This window comes from Staurois parvus, unplaced genomic scaffold (assembly GCF_062004578.1).
Source record: "Staurois parvus isolate SC_StPar_1 unplaced genomic scaffold, SC_StPar_1.0 ptg000572l, whole genome shotgun sequence".
NCBI classification, from domain to species: Eukaryota; Metazoa; Chordata; class Amphibia; order Anura; family Ranidae; genus Staurois; species Staurois parvus.
Window position 1 is genome coordinate 4,144,497 of NW_028318368.1, and position 20,916 is coordinate 4,165,412.

Genomic DNA, 20,916 nt, shown 5'->3' on the forward strand with positions numbered 1-20,916 from the left:
GCTAGTCCAGCCTGTATTTCTGTGCTGTGAATCAATCCTAAATCCCTGGGCAAGGTCAGTGTAACTACCAGATATCTCCAATGTGACACAAATGTTATGCTATGTTACCAATTCAGATGTATGTTGGTTCTATGTATCCCAATACAAAGGATTGCAATACTAATACAGGCGTACCTCGGTTTACCAACGCCTCAGGGAACGTCATATTTGGGGTACAAATGCCAAACCATTTCAGTTCATTGTTCTGTTTACAAATGTTTGAATAATTTGGTACGGGCACGTGGCCTGGTATGGTTCAGGAAGGGGGGGGGGGGGGCGCTCGCTCGTCCCCCCCCCCCTTTCCTGACCTGCCGGGCTGCATGCTCGGATAAGTATGTGTTATGGATTTTGGGGGGTACCCCATGCTGTTTTTTATACCCCTTAACATCCATACGAGACCCGAAGGGCTTAGTATGGATGGGAGGGGGGACCCCACGCCGGTTATTTAAAACACTGTTTATAATGCCCTGCAATACTTTGACATTCAACTGTCAGTGGGGAACTCCGCCGACAGCTGAAACATGAGCGCTGCATTGGTTTTCACTACTAAAATGCCGCATGAGTTGATAACATATCATGCGGGATTGTAGGAGCAACAGCCATGTGTTAATGTTTCAGCTGTCAGCGGGGTTCCCCACTGACAGCTGAATGTAAAATAATTCCCTTTATTGCAGAAATAATAAAAAAAAAGCATGGGGTCCCCCCTCCCATCTGTACCAAGCCCTTCGGATCTGGTATGGATATTAAGGGGGAACTCCATGCTGAAATTTAAAAAAAAACAGCGTGGGTCCCCCTCAATACCCATACCAGACCCTTATCCGAGCATGCAGCCCGGCAGGTCAGAAAAGGGGGGGGACCCTGTACTGTGTTTTTTTTACACCACACTTTTTTTTTTGTGAAGGAGTCTGCGGGAGCATGTACCGCAGACTCCTTCACGTAGGGGGCGGGATCTGGGGGCCCCCTTGTTAAAGGGGGCTTCCAGATTCTGATAAGCCCCCCGCCCGCAGACCCCCACAACCACCAGCCAGGGTTGTGGGGAAGAGGCCCTTGTCCTCATCAACATGGGGACAAGGTGCTTTGGGGGGGGAGCCCCCCCTGCCCCAAAGCACCCCCCCATGTTGAGGGCATGTGGCCTGGTATGGTTCAGGTTTTCTGACCTGCCGGGCTGCATGCTCGGATAAGGGTCTGGTATGGATATTGAGGGGGACCCACGCTGTTTTTTTTTTAAATTTCAGCGTGGAGTTCCCCCTTAATATCCATACCAGACCTGAAGGGCTTGGTAAGGATGAGAGGGGGGACCCACGCTGTTTTTTTTTTTTTTTTTTTTTTTTTTTATTGCGGACCTTTATTTTTACATTCAGCTGTCAAAATAAATATTATCTAGACCTTTGAAATAAGTAAAATCATTACAGAAATAATTATAAAGTATAAGAAACAAAAATAGAATCACTAGAACTAAGGAAATCAAATTAGATTACATGAAGATATGCCGAGTGCTGTTTATTAAACACAATAGACGCGAGCGAGTGCCGGCTGTCAGAGGAATCCACAGTAAGATTCACTATTAGGCAGTGGCTAAAAAGCAAACGCCCATGGCAGAAGTCTAAAATGTGTTCTGCACATGCTCAGTTGTATCTGCCAAAGACACTGCACGGGCGTCTAGATTTTTACTGTGTCGATTTCCTTCAAAAAAACGATTTTTAACACATTCTTAATTTTTTTGGAAATAGCAGATATTGTTTAAAGTGAAGTCCTGATATTTGGCAAAGCAAATTTCTAAGTGAACATGTCTCTGCAGTGATTTTTCATGGTGTTAGACTTGCTTCTTAGCAAGTCTGCTTTGTGAGTCTGATTCCGGGCGTGTGTCTTTTTGTGAATTAGATTGGACATCTGCTTATGGGCTCTGGTCAATAGTGAATTAGGCTGGCCATACATTATACAATTATCTGCAGATTTTTGGTTTAGATTTACCAAAAACCATATAATATGAGGTCAAACCTAAACAACACTTTCAGTTGTATCCAATTAGGCAGGCCCTTGCACTACATAGTTGAAGGTAAATCTAAAGGAAATTGGGCAGAAAATCTGCAGATAATTGTATAATGTATGGCCAGCCTTAGGTTGCAGGGTAAAAAATAGACAGACGCCCATGAAAATTGGGCTTAAGCCCATGAATATGCGCCCACGCCCAATAGTGAATCAGGGCCAATATGTCTTTCAGCAGATAGCTTAGGGTGACTGCTTTCCGAAAAGGGGTCATTTGGGGGTGTTTGTTCTATCCTGGTATTTTAGCACCTCAAGAGATGTGATGGGCGGTCAGAAAGTAAAAGCTGTGTAAATTTCAAATTATCTATACCATAGTTTGTAGACCCTATAACTTTCACACAAAGCAATCAATATACACTTATTGGGATTTTTTTTACCAAAAACATGGAGCAGAATACATTTTGGCTTAAATTTATGACTAACTTTGAGTTTACGATATATTTTTTATAGCTGAAAGTAGAAAATATTGTTTTTTTTCATAATTTTCGTGTTTTTTTTGTTGATAGCGCAAAAAATAAAAAGCGCACAGGTGATCAAATACCCCCAAAAGAAAGCTCTATTTGTGTGAAAAAAAGGAGGTAAATTTCGTTTGGGTACAGCATTGCATGACCGCGCAATTATCATTTGAATTAGTGCAGCGCTGTATAGCAAAAAAAGGCATAAATTACAGTATCTATACCATAGTTTGTAGACGCTATAACGTTCACACAAAGCAATCAATATACACTTATTGGGATTTTTTTTACCAAAAACATGGAGCAGAACACATTTTGGCTTAAATTTATAACTAACTTTGAGTTTACGATATATTTTTTATAGCTGTAAAGTAGAAAATATTGGTTTTTTTTCAAAATTTTTGTGTTTTTTTGTTTATAGCGCAAAAAATAAAAAGCGCACAGATGATAAAATACCACCAAAAGAAAGCTTTATTTGTGTGAAAAAAAAGACGTAAATTTCGTTTGGGTACTGCATTGCATGACCGCGCAATTATCATTTGAATTAGTGCAGCGCCAAACAGCAAAAAAAGGCCTGGTCATTAAGGAGGGTAAATCCTCAGGAGCTCAAGTGGTTAAATACCACCAACAGAAAGCTCTAGTTGTGTGAAAAAAAGGTCAAATTTTAGTTTGGGTACAATGTTGTATGAGCGCGCAATTGTCATTCAAAGTGTGAGAGCGCTGAAAGCTGAAAATTGGCCTGGGCAGGAAGAGGGTAAAAGTGCCCGGTATGGAAGCGGTTAAGCACTGAGCTATAGCTACTTGACATTGGGCAAGTGACAGTTGGCCGTTTTTGAAAACAAGGGTCAGTTTGACAGAGTCTATACCTGGTAACCTCCATAGCACAGTAGGGAGAGTGCCCGTCCAAAGAGTGCATGGTCGTAGGTTCGAGGCTTACCTCTGCCAAGTGCGTCTATGTATGTACTGGACATGAGATAAATGGAAGTTACTAAATTTTTTTTTTTTTTGGGCTTTGTTTTTTTTTTTAACATTCATTTTCTCTCATTTTATCCATTTGGAAAGCCTTTCATGGTCCCAGTGTGGGTAAAAGAGTCCAGACTGGAAGTGGTTAACCACTTGAGCTCCTGAGGATTTACCCCCCTTAATGACCAGGCCTTTTTTTGCTGTTTGGCGCTGCACTAATTCAAATGATAATTGCGCGGTCATGCAATGCTGTACCCAAACGAAATTTACCTCCTTTTTTTCACACAAATAGAGCTTTCTTTTGGTGGTATTTTATCACCTGTGCGCTTTTTATTTTTTGCGCTATAAACAAAAAAAACACAAAAATTAAAAAAAAAACCTATATTTTCTACTTTCAGCTATAAAAAATATATCGTAAACTCAAAGTTAGTCATAAATTTAAGCCAAAATGTATTCTGCTCCATGTTTTTGGTAAAAAAAAATCCCAATAAGTGTATATTGATTGCTTTGTGTGAAAGTTATAGAATCTACAAACTATGGTATAGATAATTTGAAATTTACACAGCTTTTACTTTCTGACCGCCCATCACATCTCTTGAGGTGCTAAAATACCAGGATAGAACAAACACCCCCCAAATGACCCCTTTTCGGAAAGCAGACACCCTAAGCTATCTGCTGAAAGACATATTGGCCTTGATTCACTAAGATGTGAGTGTATTAGCAGAGACTGACCATTCAGGCAGAATCCGGTCAATCAATCAGTCGTCTGACCAGCGTCTAGCAAGCTCATTGACGAGCGTCTACTGACTACTTTGCTATCACTAAATGTGGTATCCCGTCTGGCACATTTTTAGGTGCAATACCGGATATGTTCGCTAGATGGCGCACAAGCGCGGGCTTTATTAACATTGGCGTTCTTATGATGGCAAAATAGAATTCTTAGAATGTAATAAATAGTACACCTGTATTAGAAGTTTCTATTTTCTTCTATTTCTTTTCTTGCTGTGTCTCCAAAATGATCAGGAAACTAATGCATTTACTAATGAATGTCATACATTCTGTACTCAAATGTTAAACATTTTCACACTTATATCTCAAATAATTTATATACTTCTAATTTCCCAATATAATTATATATCTTCATTCTCTTTAATCACGTAACTATTCTATGGTAAAGACAAGTGCAGCGCTATAAATGCATGTGATCAATAATGAACGCATGTACAAACCAAAAAGTGCAAAGAATTGCAACAATGATGTAATATTGTAAATGGTGCTAAAATAAGTTCATAGAATCATTCCTGAATAATGGAATGTCCTTCGTGTGAGAGTACCAACTCAGAGAGTGCCTATGAATGGCACGTGTGGTCTCGTGGATGAATGTTACTTGCGTACTGTTCTTCTGCCAATTAGGAAATGTGCAAGTTTCATGCCGTGTATATTTCATTGTAACTTTTTCTCTTTTAAATCTGTCTCCTTATACAACTTGACCCCCTCCCCCACCCCATCATCACCTGTCCCATATGCAAATCTATGGATCACCGCCCCACTCTTTAACTATCTATTTACTGATCAAGTGAATGTGTCTCATTTTCTATCAGCTACAGCTCAGATCTCACATTATTATACAATTGCTGATTGTATCTCACCACTAGTCTGATTGAATTCACAATTCCTGGTCAGTCCTGTTCCCTGACCTCTAATAACCTTTAGGGCCAGTTCACACTACATGTGTTTCAGTTGCTTTTTCAGCATCACAAACGCACAGAAAGAAGGTTATATGGTTGTCAATGTCATAGTTCACATCAGCGCTTGCATTTTCAATGCATTGCAGGTGCTGTAAACAAAGTTGACCACGCTGCATTGTTTCTGCACAGAACTGTACTGGAACACATTGAAACGTCCTTGAATGTACTAAAACGCACATGTCCCTAACTACATTGAATACAAAGAAAATAGAAAAAAATAAGTGGAAGGGATACAAAAATGCAATGTAAACATGTCCAAAACGCATCCAAAATGTACTGGAACACACTAAACATGCATGCCAAAAGGGCATGAAAAAAACCCATCAGGAACACATCTAGACTGTTTCTATAGTGTGAACCAGCCCTTAGGACTTGTTCACACCATTGGTGGTGCAAAAACGCATGCAAGAACACACATTTTCCAGCACAGCAAAGAAATGCAATGCCCTATGTAGATGTGCGCAGGTACCATGATGAAAACGTTGTTGCACCTACACACGTCTATTAAAAACAGCCCCATTCACAGCCACAAATACGCATGGCACCACACTACTGTGCGGTTAGGTGCGACACACTTGGAAAATAACATAAAAATAAGCCAACATGGCTAAAACATATCTTGAAAATATGGGGACTCTGATATCCGGCGACAGTCCGTTCACGAACGAGAAGCAATTCTGCACCCCTAAAACCAACATAGAGGAAAGGGATGGTCAAATTGCTGTGCTGCTTCCAAACCACCTCTGGCATGCCAGGGTCATTATGCAGGTCCTCGATGCCAATTCTTGCCTGCGGCCACAAAATATCCACTGGCCACAAGTGAAGGTGAGTGGAGGACGTGAAGGTGGATTTCTACCAGCTTCAACCGCAAGCAGTACCACTCCTGAAAAATGAGAACAAATAATCATTGACACGTCATCATGACAGTCAATTCTCAGTGCAGGCTATCTAGAGTGTCTTTCATTTTTAACCATTTCAAGAGTTCAAGGAAACATTCTTGGAGCATCTACTGTGTTTGGAAAGGCCAAAGGTCCCCCCCCTCCCCCAGGCACACTAATGCTTATGCAGGCCATAGACGGGGAGAAAAACAGCAGATTTTTCTTTTAAAAAATGAAAAATCGGTTGTTCAAGCGGCCGATGTTACTAGCAATGGTAAAAAAAAAAAAATCGGCCGATTTTCATCCCGTCTACAGCCGGCAAAAAGTGTCCCTGCAGAGAGCTCCGCTATTTCTTTGACAGTTCTTTGACATTTATAGCGGTTGCAACAATGTATTTGTATCCATTTCGGATACAGATGTTTTTAATCGGAAACAAATAGATACAATGTTGCAACCGCTGTAAATGTCAAGGAACTGTCAAAGAAATAGCGGAGCTCTCTGCAGGGACACTTTTTGCCATACTGGGATTCCTCTCGTTTTTCATCCTTCTTCTTCCTCTTCTTCTTCTTCTTCATCATCATCCTCTTCTACTTCTTCTTCATCATCATCCTCTTCTTCTTCATCATCATCCTCTTCTTCTTCTTCATCATCATCCTCTTCTTCATCATCCTCTTCTTCTTCATCATCTTCATCATCCTCTTCTTCCTCTTCATCATCTTCTTCTTCTTCATCATCATCATCATCCTCATCATCTTCTTCATCATCATCCTCTTCTTCTTCTTCATCATCATCCTCTTCTTCTTCTTCTTCTTCTTCTTCTTCATCATCATCATCCTCTTCTTCTTCTTCTTCTTCATCATCATCATCCTCTTCTTCTTCCTCTTCATCATCTTCTTCTTCTTCATCATCATCATCCTCATCATCTTCTTCATCATCATCCTCTTCTTCATCATCATCATCATCCTCTTCTTCTTCTTCTTCTTCTTCTTCATCATCATCCTCTTCTTCTTCATCATCATCATCATCCTCTTCTTCTTCTTCTTCATCATCATCATCCTCTTCTTCTTCATCATCCTCTTCTTCTTCTTCTTCACCATCATCCTCTTCTTCTTCTTCTTCTTCTTCTTCTTCTTCTTCTTCATCCTCTTCTTCTTCTTCATCATCATCATCCTCTTCTTCTTCATCATCATCTTCTTCATCATCCTCTTCTTCATCGTCTTCTTCTTCATCATCATCACCCTCTGCATCATCATCCTCTTCTTCATCATCATCATCCTTTTCTTCATCATCATCATCCTCTTCTTCATCATCATCCTCTTCTTCTTCATCATCCTCTTCTTCATCACCCTCTTCTTCTTCATCATCTTCTTCATCATCATCATCCTCTTCTTCTTCTTCTTCTTCTTCTTCATCATCATCCTCCTCTTCATCATCTTCTTCTTCTTCATCATCATCATCATCCTCTTCATCATCATCCTCTTCTTCATCATCTTCTTCATCATCCTCTTCTTCTTTTTCTTCTTTTTGTCTTCCTCTTGCAGGTCACTGCTCATGTGCAGATTTTTTATCAGTAAAAAATCGGCCGATTTGCCCATCATTGCCGCGAAAATCGGCCGATCGGCAAATTCTGCCGTTTTTTTCCAACTTTACCGAAAAAAAAAATCTGCCAAAATACCGAAAGACGGCCGAACAAATAGCCCACTAACGATCCGAAAATCGGCCGATTTTCGACCCACCTATGGCCTGCATAAGATATGGTGTGGCCCTAGGGTCAATGTGTGTTTAGAATACTTCCAAAATGCACATACAAAAACACTCCATCCAAATGCATGTTGCATTTCTATAGCATGTTAAACAGAAGAATAACGCACTTACATAATGTTAACATGCGCAAGTAAAAATAGACAAAATCCACATCCTTTTATTCTGGCTTCACATACATGCATTGTGGTCTAACACCGCACTCCTGGGCAAATCACATGCAATTTGTGTGCGTTGCAATTAGAGACAAACATTTTGCACACCTCAAATTGCACCGCATCCGGGCCAAAAATGTGCAGGACCCTTTTTCAGGGTATGCACATGGGTGTGAATAGGCATGCCATCCAATTTGGCAAATCGCAATACGCTTTGTGTACCAATTTTGGTGTGTTGGTAACTTCACCTAGAAAGCCGCAGCAGGTGGCATGAAGGGGTTGCGGTTGCGATGCGGTGCAGCGCTTGCACAGAAAACACTGCAAATTTCACATCGCATCTGTGTGACACCAGAATGTGCCAATATGTGGCTTGACAAAGCACAGTGGTCAGTGCAGATTATTTTCAATCCATGTTTTTTACACTTTTCATTCACTGGTTTAACTCAGGTGATCGTTAATCCCAATTATCTCCGGAGATCACATGCAGCCCCTCAACCATCTACACATATCTCTGGAAATCTATACAGATCTCCTTGAAAAAATGTCTCCTCTCTTCTTCGGAAAACAATTGTCCTCCACCTCATAAACAGGGGGACAGAGAAGACTTCTCCTTGATAACTAAAATCAGATTAATTATCTGTGCTTAATAAACATACACCAATACTGCAAATGCATTGTACTGTCCAAGGCATTGCACACTAATGCATTGCACACTAGAAATGTCAAATGCGTTAGTGTGTACAGTGCATGAGTGTAAAATGCTTTAGTGCACACTGCAGTGTACAACGCATTGCACACTGTAATACACTGTACAATGTAATACCGTGTACACCCACACATTGTACAATGTAATACCGTGTACACCCACACATTGTACAATGTAATACCGTGTACACCCACACATTGTAGACTAATGCACTGTACACTATCATGTAGGATGGAGCTACGCATTGCACACTGTGATACCGTGTACACCCACACATTGTAGACTGTAATGCACTGTACACTGTCATGCAGGATGGAGCAACGCATTGCCCACTGTGATACCGTGTACACCCACACATTGTAGACTGTAATGCACTGTACACTGTCATGCAGGATAGAGCAACGCATTGCACACTGTGATACCGTGTACACCCACACATTGTAGACTGTAATGCACTGTACACTGTCATGCAGGATAGAGCTACGCATTGCCCACTGTGATACCGTGTACACCCACACATTGTAGACTGTAATGCACTGTACACTGTCATGCAGGATAGAGCTACGCATTGCACACTGTGATACCGTGTACACCCACACATTGTAGACTGTAATGCACTGTACACTGTCATGCAGGCTGGAGCTACGCATTGCACACTGTGATACGCTGTCCACTGTCATGCAGAATCCAGCAACGCATTGCACACTGTAATACCATGTACACCAACACATTGTAGAATGTAATGCATTATACGCAGTATACATGTCCAGATATTCAAAGATTAGCCATGAAGGCCTAGCTGGTTTCCTATTTGGTGACCGCAGATAGCCGAATAACGCTACACTGCATCCAGGCAGCTCTGGGAGGGTGTCATATGACATCCTGGCAGAACGCGCTCTCCGTGATTGCTGTGTCCTAAGGACACAGCTGATCACGTGATGTGGTGAAGGCCAATCACAGCGGCTTTTTACCATGTGATCAGCCATGTCCAATGACACGCTGATCACCGGGAAATGCATTTGCCGGGTCTTGGCTGCACTTTCATCACGCTGTCAGAATGTGTGGAAAGTACTGCCGAGAACCAGCAGTTATCAAAGCAGGGGTCGGCCCCGATGATCAGTGCCCACCAGCGCCACCCAACAGTTCCGCCCACCTGTGGCCAGCAGTGCCGCCCACCAGTGCTGCCTCATCAACGCACATCAGTGTTGCTAAATTACCAGTTTACCAAATGTTATAATATAAACAGACTTTTATTCATTATGAGCTATTTTGTGGTTTATCGAGCAAAAAGTAAAACTCACAGCAGCAAGTCAATACCACCCAAAGAAAGCTCTATTTGTCTGAAAAAACTGATATAAATTTAAGATGGGTACAATGTGGCATGACCGCACAATTGTCATTCAAAGTGTAACAGTGCAGAAAGATGAAAATTGGCCAGGACAGGAAGGGGGTAGGAGTACCCAGTAGGCAAGTGGTTAATATCATTGACCCATCAATACCCAGGAGCTAATGTGCAGATAAGTAGCATGTGCACCAAGTGAGATTCTGCTAGGCCCCACCCACAAAATTACAATTACCTGTCCCTCACATGTTATAAACATATTTGCAATGGCCACACTTACTTTACATATAAGGATCATCTCCTCAGTTGAGAACTGTGCTCTCGCCATGTCCAAATGCCAATAAAGTTATCAAAATTTTCAACCAACACAAAACCTCCATCCACTTACACTCCCCACAACCACTTCCGGGTGCGCGCGCACGTGATGACGGACTTCCAGGATAGCCGTTCATGCGCCATGCGGACACCTGTTTGGTGCTTATTTGTTTGCAATCGCACATTTCTATGCACGGCTATGATAGCTTTCGCGAATGTGTGTTTCTTATTGATTTGTTTTTTTTAACCTTAGCTAATATTTGTTGCCAAAGGCCAAAAATCAACAAAGTGTGGACGATTTTATTACTGTAAATCGAATTGTAGAAAACTTGTAGCTGGCTGCACAGTGAATGTGACATTCATTAGTACAGAACAATATTGTGGTGCAAGTGGGTTTTCTTTTTTTTTTGGTTTTGAAAAAGCCAGTTTACACACACTTGCATATTCACACTCATATAATCTGCTCAAATGTAGCTTGTAAAAGTATACAAAGTAACTATTAAGGTTGTTCATATATTGAACATAAAATAAACACAAAAACATCGGTCAAACATTTATTGATCAAATATATCTTCATTTATTTGGTCAGCAGGAACAAGTAGGTATAGTCAATATCTTGGTGAGTCACAAAAAGAATAGGATTGATGTGGCAAAAATAAAACACTCCTGCTCATAAGAGCTTACAATCTAAAGATACTTCTAATGAACTGTGTGTGCTCAGGTTATAGCAGGAAACGAAGGGGAAGAGGAATCAAGTAACATTTTCGTGCACATAAGATTTACTTACACAATCACGTAGTATAAAGATCCATTCACAAAAAAAAGTCTACAGATCAAAATATCAAGAAAACAAAGCATGTGAAAAAAAACCCTCCCACCTCTACAAATCCCCTCCCACCTCTACAAATCCCCTACACATACATTTGTCAGCAGGTTTGTCAGAAAAATGCATTGGAGTCTAAATAAGCAAGCAAAATTAAAACAAGAGCAGATTTTAAACAAAACGATTGACGTGTGAGGCTTTCAATGCAAAGAGAAAAAACACAATCATTGTGCAATAACACACAAACACACTTTACAAGGCCAAAAATATGCAAACATTTCCAGCCCACTTCCAAACACAGCCTGAGTGGTGTCTGGGGCAATTCAGCACAAAATCTCTTCTTCCCCCAAACCACTACAAGCAAGGACTTAGTCACAAACCACCCGGCCTAGTAACAGGCCAAATCACTCCCTACTGCACGTCTTTATATAAGCTAGGTTGTATTTGGAGCGTGCCAAACAAGGCCCCACACCCAATGAAGCCTCACCCACCACTGACCTTAAGTTGGTCAGTGAAAGTGTTTTCACCTGATGAATCCGCTTCCTACCTGCATTAACCCTTGGTATACAGGCCCCACAAATCAGAAAGATATATACAGTGAAATGTACGTGTGCAGCATACAACAGAACATTGAGCAGGGATGTGAAAGGGAACCCCAATTGGAACCTTTATTGCTACTATGGTCACAATTCCCTCCAGATTCTCACATGAGTTAAGACAGTCACATGACCACATCTTGTATGCGATATTGAAAATGACAAATCGATTTGACTAGTATGGTGAATTTCCCATCAATTGGCGAAACACTCCAGAAATCAAACATCACCAAACATTACACTCTGGGCAAAGCGGATTTACAAATCATGCGACTTACAGTAATGTTGACCATTTCAATGCAATTTTCAAAGACATCTGACACAGATCTCTATGCAAATTGCCACTAAAGTAGAACATGTACTACTTAAGAAATCAGTGTTTGAAACACACCCATATGGTCGCTCTAATACAGTGTTTCTCAACTCCAGTCCTCATGGACCCCCAACAGGTCATGTTTTCAGGATTTCCCTCAGATGAAACAGCTGTGGTAATTACTAAGGCAGTGAAACTGATCAAATCACCTGTGCAAAATAATGGAAATCCTGAAAACATGACCTGTTGGGGGTCCATGAGGACTGGAGTTGAGAAACACTGCTCTAATAGCAGACAATAGGGTGCGACTTTGCAGACGATTTACAACTTGCATGCTGTGCAAATCACATGCCAAGTCCCACTCAATGTGCACGCTATTGTATCGTTCATATTGTTGTGGTTCAAACTTGGTCGTAGCCGCAAGTAATAATAGAGTAATGAATACACTACTTTTCATGCAATTTGCTGAGAGATCGGTGTCGGATGTCTTGCAAATTGCACTTGAAATCACCATGTACCCCGACTTTGAAATCATGCAACTTCTATGCAAGTCACATGATGTGACTGTGGTGTCAATAACACCACTTAGAAATCTGCTTTAATGTGACCGGGTGGCCCCCAGTAACATTGTTTGGGATTGCCATGCAATTGGCATGACAGGCGACTTGCAAATCGTAGACCAAGTCGCACCCTATTGGCCACTGTAGGCTCTGTTCACATCCAATTGGATTGTGAACTCGTGCAACTTCACTGTAAGTTGGGCAATTGCCGCATCGGATTAGATGTGACAGTGGTGTTGGCCCCCAGTAACATTGGGTGCAATTTGCCATGCAAAGAGCAAGCTGCTGGCCATGCCAATCACATGACAAGTCGCATCCAGGGTGTGCAATTTCAGGAGTGATTTGTGCATTGACATCGTACCTGATATTGGATATAATGAATGTGAATGTGAGTGTATTAACATACGCCATTTGTTGCAGCGAGAGTTCAAAGGTATTTGAGAATTGTGGCCAATTATTAGCAATTTAACACAATTGAAAACACAACTAGTTAGTAATTCTCTAGAAAACACAGTAAAATTGGCAACTTAAAGAGTAATTTTCAATTGCATATAGTGTGAGCGAAGCAGGAAAATCAACAAAGGAAATAAATCTTTGAAGGCGTGCGGTACCTGCCTGCTGGGATACGGGTCTGCTATGCATTTGGGGGAAAAATGCACGCCAGGATTTGTGACAAGTTTGATGTGTGGATTCACCAACCAAGTCTTTTCTCTCTCGCTCACTCTTCTGAATGTCTCTCTTTATCACTCTTCAGTATGTATATCTCGCTCACTCTTCTTCGTCTCACTGGCTCGCTCTTCTCTCTCTCTGTCAGCTCTTTGCTTGCCAAATCCTTCACAAAAGTGGGTGGAGTGTAAACCATCCTTATCAAATCTATTAGTAGTCCAGGCCCTTACTTTATCCCATTGTATGACATTCACATAAGGTGCAGCTTTGAAGGTGTTTCAACAGACAAGGCCTCCTTCTAATTCACATTTTAGGGATCATTTAGACAGAAAGCAAAGATGTTGCCAGAACATCTATTTGAAGACAGCCACACATGGAGATCATGCTACTTCCTTGGCGTGGTTGGGATTCAAACCGACAACCCTAGAGTTGTGAGGCAGTAGTGCTAACCACTAATCCACGGAGCTACATTGCTAGTCCAGCCTGTATTTCTGTGCTGTGAATCAATCCTAAATCCCTGGGCAAGGTCAGTGTAACTACCAGATATCTCCAATGTGACACAAATGTTATGCTATGTTACCAATTCAGATGTATGTTGGTTCTATGTATCCCAATACAAAGGATTGCAATACTAATACAGGCGTACCTCGGTTTACCAACGCCTCAGGGAACGTCATATTTGGGGTACAAATGCCAAACCATTTCAGTTCATTGTTCTGTTTACAAATGTTTGAATAATTTGGTACGGGCACGTGGCCTGGTATGGTTCAGGAAGGGGGGGGGGGGGGCGCTCGCTCGTCCCCCCCCCCCTTTCCTGACCTGCCGGGCTGCATGCTCGGATAAGTATGTGTTATGGATTTTGGGGGGTACCCCATGCTGTTTTTTATACCCCTTAACATCCATACGAGACCCGAAGGGCTTAGTATGGATGGGAGGGGGGACCCCACGCCGGTTATTTAAAACACTGTTTATAATGCCCTGCAATACTTTGACATTCAACTGTCAGTGGGGAACTCCGCCGACAGCTGAAACATGAGCGCTGCATTGGTTTTCACTACTAAAATGCCGCATGAGTTGATAACATATCATGCGGGATTGTAGGAGCAACAGCCATGTGTTAATGTTTCAGCTGTCAGCGGGGTTCCCCACTGACAGCTGAATGTAAAATAATTCCCTTTATTGCAGAAATAATAAAAAAAAAGCATGGGGTCCCCCCTCCCATCTGTACCAAGCCCTTCGGATCTGGTATGGATATTAAGGGGGAACTCCATGCTGAAATTTAAAAAAAAACAGCGTGGGTCCCCCTCAATACCCATACCAGACCCTTATCCGAGCATGCAGCCCGGCAGGTCAGAAAAGGGGGGGGACCCTGTACTGTGTTTTTTTTACACCACACTTTTTTTTTTGTGAAGGAGTCTGCGGGAGCATGTACCGCAGACTCCTTCACGTAGGGGGCGGGATCTGGGGGCCCCCTTGTTAAAGGGGGCTTCCAGATTCTGATAAGCCCCCCGCCCGCAGACCCCCACAACCACCAGCCAGGGTTGTGGGGAAGAGGCCCTTGTCCTCATCAACATGGGGACAAGGTGCTTTGGGGGGGGAGCCCCCCCTGCCCCAAAGCACCCCCCCATGTTGAGGGCATGTGGCCTGGTATGGTTCAGGTTTTCTGACCTGCCGGGCTGCATGCTCGGATAAGGGTCTGGTATGGATATTGAGGGGGACCCACGCTGTTTTTTTTTAAAATTTCAGCGTGGAGTTCCCCCTTAATATCCATACCAGACCTGAAGGGCTTGGTAAGGATGAGAGGGGGGACCCACGCTGTTTTTTTTTTTTTTTTTTTTTTTTTTTATTGCGGACCTTTATTTTTACATTCAGCTGTCAAAATAAATATTATCTAGACCTTTGAAATAAGTAAAATCATTACAGAAATAATTATAAAGTATAAGAAACAAAAATAGAATCACTAGAACTAAGGAAATCAAATTAGATTACATGAAGATATGCCGAGTGCTGTTTATTAAACACAATAGACGCGAGCGAGTGCCGGCTGTCAGAGGAATCCACAGTAAGATTCACTATTAGGCAGTGGCTAAAAAGCAAACGCCCATGGCAGAAGTCTAAAATGTGTTCTGCACATGCTCAGTTGTATCTGCCAAAGACACTGCACGGGCGTCTAGATTTTTACTGTGTCGATTTCCTTCAAAAAAACGATTTTTAACACATTCTTAATTTTTTTGGAAATAGCAGATATTGTTTAAAGTGAAGTCCTGATATTTGGCAAAGCAAATTTCTAAGTGAACATGTCTCTGCAGTGATTTTTCATGGTGTTAGACTTGCTTCTTAGCAAGTCTGCTTTGTGAGTCTGATTCCGGGCGTGTGTCTTTTTGTGAATTAGATTGGACATCTGCTTATGGGCTCTGGTCAATAGTGAATTAGGCTGGCCATACATTATACAATTATCTGCAGATTTTTGGTTTAGATTTACCAAAAACCATATAATATGAGGTCAAACCTAAACAACACTTTCAGTTGTATCCAATTAGGCAGGCCCTTGCACTACATAGTTGAAGGTAAATCTAAAGGAAATTGGGCAGAAAATCTGCAGATAATTGTATAATGTATGGCCAGCCTTAGGTTGCAGGGTAAAAAATAGACAGACGCCCATGAAAATTGGGCTTAAGCCCATGAATATGCGCCCACGCCCAATAGTGAATCAGGGCCAATATGTCTTTCAGCAGATAGCTTAGGGTGACTGCTTTCCGAAAAGGGGTCATTTGGGGGTGTTTGTTCTATCCTGGTATTTTAGCACCTCAAGAGATGTGATGGGCGGTCAGAAAGTAAAAGCTGTGTAAATTTCAAATTATCTATACCATAGTTTGTAGACCCTATAACTTTCACACAAAGCAATCAATATACACTTATTGGGATTTTTTTTACCAAAAACATGGAGCAGAATACATTTTGGCTTAAATTTATGACTAACTTTGAGTTTACGATATATTTTTTATAGCTGAAAGTAGAAAATATTGTTTTTTTCATAATTTTCGTGTTTTTTTTGTTGATAGCGCAAAAAATAAAAAGCGCACAGGTGATCAAATACCCCCAAAAGAAAGCTCTATTTGTGTGAAAAAAAGGAGGTAAATTTCGTTTGGGTACAGCATTGCATGACCGCGCAATTATCATTTGAATTAGTGCAGCGCTGTATAGCAAAAAAAGGCATAAATTACAGTATCTATACCATAGTTTGTAGACGCTATAACGTTCACACAAAGCAATCAATATACACTTATTGGGATTTTTTTTACCAAAAACATGGAGCAGAACACATTTTGGCTTAAATTTATAACTAACTTTGAGTTTACGATATATTTTTTATAGCTGTAAAGTAGAAAATATTGGTTTTTTTTCAAAATTTTTGTGTTTTTTTGTTTATAGCGCAAAAAATAAAAAGCGCACAGATGATAAAATACCACCAAAAGAAAGCTTTATTTGTGTGAAAAAAAAGACGTAAATTTCGTTTGGGTACTGCATTGCATGACCGCGCAATTATCATTTGAATTAGTGCAGCGCCAAACAGCAAAAAAAGGCCTGGTCATTAAGGAGGGTAAATCCTCAGGAGCTCAAGTGGTTAAATACCACCAACAGAAAGCTCTAGTTGTGTGAAAAAAAGGTCAAATTTTAGTTTGGGTACAATGTTGTATGAGCGCGCAATTGTCATTCAAAGTGTGAGAGCGCTGAAAGCTGAAAATTGGCCTGGGCAGGAAGAGGGTAAAAGTGCCCGGTATGGAAGCGGTTAAGCACTGAGCTATAGCTACTTGACATTGGGCAAGTGACAGTTGGCCGTTTTTGAAAACAAGGGTCAGTTTGACAGAGTCTATACCTGGTAACCTCCATAGCACAGTAGGGAGAGTGCCCGTCCAAAGAGTGCATGGTCGTAGGTTCGAGGCTTACCTCTGCCAAGTGCGTCTATGTATGTACTGGACATGAGATAAATGGAAGTTACTAAATTTTTTTTTTTTTTGGGCTTTGTTTTTTTTTTTAACATTCATTTTCTCTCATTTTATCCATTTGGAAAGCCTTTCATGGTCCCAGTGTGGGTAAAAGAGTCCAGACTGGAAGTGGTTAACCACTTGAGCTCCTGAGGATTTACCCCCCTTAATGACCAGGCCTTTTTTTGCTGTTTGGCGCTGCACTAATTCAAATGATAATTGCGCGGTCATGCAATGCTGTACCCAAACGAAATTTACCTCCTTTTTTTCACACAAATAGAGCTTTCTTTTGGTGGTATTTTATCACCTGTGCGCTTTTTATTTTTTGCGCTATAAACAAAAAAAACACAAAAATTAAAAAAAAAACCTATATTTTCTACTTTCAGCTATAAAAAATATATCGTAAACTCAAAGTTAGTCATAAATTTAAGCCAAAATGTATTCTGCTCCATGTTTTTGGTAAAAAAAAATCCCAATAAGTGTATATTGATTGCTTTGTGTGAAAGTTATAGAATCTACAAACTATGGTATAGATAATTTGAAATTTACACAGCTTTTACTTTCTGACCGCCCATCACATCTCTTGAGGTGCTAAAATACCAGGATAGAACAAACACCCCCCAAATGACCCCTTTTCGGAAAGCAGACACCCTAAGCTATCTGCTGAAAGACATATTGGCCTTGATTCACTAAGATGTGAGTGTATTAGCAGAGACTGACCATTCAGGCAGAATCCGGTCAATCAATCAGTCGTCTGACCAGCGTCTAGCAAGCTCATTGACGAGCGTCTACTGACTACTTTGCTATCACTAAATGTGGTATCCCGTCTGGCACATTTTTAGGTGCAATACCGGATATGTTCGCTAGATGGCGCACAAGCGCGGGCTTTATTAACATTGGCGTTCTTATGATGGCAAAATAGAATTCTTAGAATGTAATAAATAGTACACCTGTATTAGAAGTTTCTATTTTCTTCTATTTCTTTTCTTGCTGTGTCTCCAAAATGATCAGGAAACTAATGCATTTACTAATGAATGTCATACATTCTGTACTCAAATGTTAAACATTTTCACACTTATATCTCAAATAATTTATATACTTCTAATTTCCCAATATAATTATATATCTTCATTCTCTTTAATCACGTAACTATTCTATGGTAAAGACAAGTGCAGCGCTATAAATGCATGTGATCAATAATGAACGCATGTAAAAACCAAAAAGTGCAAAGAATTGCAACAATGATGTAATATTGTAAATGGTGCTAAAATAAGTTCATAGAATCATTCCTGAATAATGGAATGTCCTTCGTGTGAGAGTACCAACTCAGAGAGTGCCTATGAATGGCACGTGTGGTCTCGTGGATGAATGTTACTTGCGTACTGTTCTTCTGCCAATTAGGAAATGTGCAAGTTTCATGCCGTGTATATTTCATTGTAACTTTTTCTCTTTTAAATCTGTCTCCTTATACAACTTGACCCCCTCCCCCACCCCATCATCACCTGTCCCATATGCAAATCTATGGATCACCGCCCCACTCTTTAACTATCTATTTACTGATCAAGTGAATGTGTCTCATTTTCTATCAGCTACAGCTCAGATCTCACATTATTATACAATTGCTGATTGTATCTCACCACTAGTCTGATTGAATTCACAATTCCTGGTCAGTCCTGTTCCCTGACCTCTAATAACCTTTAGGGCCAGTTCACACTACATGTGTTTCAGTTGCTTTTTCAGCATCACAAACGCACAGAAAGAAGGTTATATGGTTGTCAATGTCATAGTTCACATCAGCGCTTGCATTTTCAATGCATTGCAGGTGCTGTAAACAAAGTTGACCACGCTGCATTGTTTCTGCACAGAACTGTACTGGAACACATTGAAACGTCCTTGAATGTACTAAAACGCACATGTCCCTAACTACATTGAATACAAAGAAAATAGAAAAAAATAAGTGGAAGGGATACAAAAATGCAATGTAAACATGTCCAAAACGCATCCAAAATGTACTGGAACACACTAAACATGCATGCCAAAAGGGCATGAAAAAAACCCATCAGGAACACATCTAGACTGTTTCTATAGTGTGAACCAGCCCTTAGGACTTGTTCACACCATTGGTGGTGCAAAAACGCATGCAAGAACACACATTTTCCAGCACAGCAAAGAAATGCAATGCCCTATGTAGATGTGCGCAGGTACCATGATGAAAACGTTGTTGCACCTACACACGTCTATTAAAAACAGCCCCATTCACAGCCACAAATACGCATGGCACCACACTACTGTGCGGTTAGGTGCGACACACTTGGAAAATAACATAAAAATAAGCCAACATGGCTAAAACATATCTTGAAAATATGGGGACTCTGATATCCGGCGACAGTCCGTTCACGAACGAGAAGCAATTCTGCACCCCTAAAACCAACATAGAGGAAAGGGATGGTCAAATTGCTGTGCTGCTTCCAAACCACCTCTGGCATGCCAGGGTCATTATGCAGGTCCTCTATGCCAATTCTTGCCTGCGGCCACAAAATATCCACTGGCCACAAGTGAAGGTGAGTGGAGGACGTGAAGGTGGATTTCTACCAGCTTCAACCGCAAGCAGTACCACTCCTGAAAAATGAGAACAAATAATCATTGACACGTCATCATGACAGTCAATTCTCAGTGCAGGCTATCTAGAGTGTCTTTCATTTTTAACCATTTCAAGAGTTCAAGGAAACATTCTTGGAGCATCTACTGTGTTTGGAAAGGCCAAAGGTCCCCCCCCTCCCCCAGGCACACTAATGCTTATGCAGGCCATAGACGGGGAGAAAAACAGCAGATTTTTCTTTTAAAAAATGAAAAATCGGTTGTTCAAGCGGCCGATGTTACTAGCAATGGTAAAAAAAAAAAAATCGGCCGATTTTCATCCCGTCTACAGCCGGCAAAAAGTGTCCCTGCAGAGAGCTCCGCTATTTCTTTGACAGTTCTTTGACATTTATAGCGGTTGCAACAATGTATTTGTATCCATTTCGGATACAGATGTTTTTAATCGGAAACAAATAGATACAATGTTGCAACCGCTGTAAATGTCAAGGAACTGTCAAAGAAATAGCGGAGCTCTCTGCAGGGACACTTTTTGCCATACTGGGATTCCTCTCGTTTTTCATCCTTCTTCTTCCTCTTCTTCTTCTTCTTCATCATCATCCTCTTCTACTTCTTCTTCATCATCATCCTCTTCTTCTTCATCATCATCCTCTTCTTCTTCTTCATCATCATCCTCTTCTTCATCATCCTCTTCTTCTTCATCATCTTCATCATCCTCTTCTTCCTCTTCATCATCTTCTTCTTCTTCATCATCATCATCATCCTCATCATCTTCTTCATCATCATCCTCTTCTTCTTCTTCATCATCATCCTCTTCTTCTTCTTCTTCTTCTTCTTCTTCATCATCATCATCCTCTTCTTCTTCTTCTTCTTCATCATCATCATCCTCTTCTTCTTCCTCTTCATCATCTTCTTCTTCTTCATCATCATCATCCTCATCATCTTCTTCATCATCATCCTCTTCTTCAT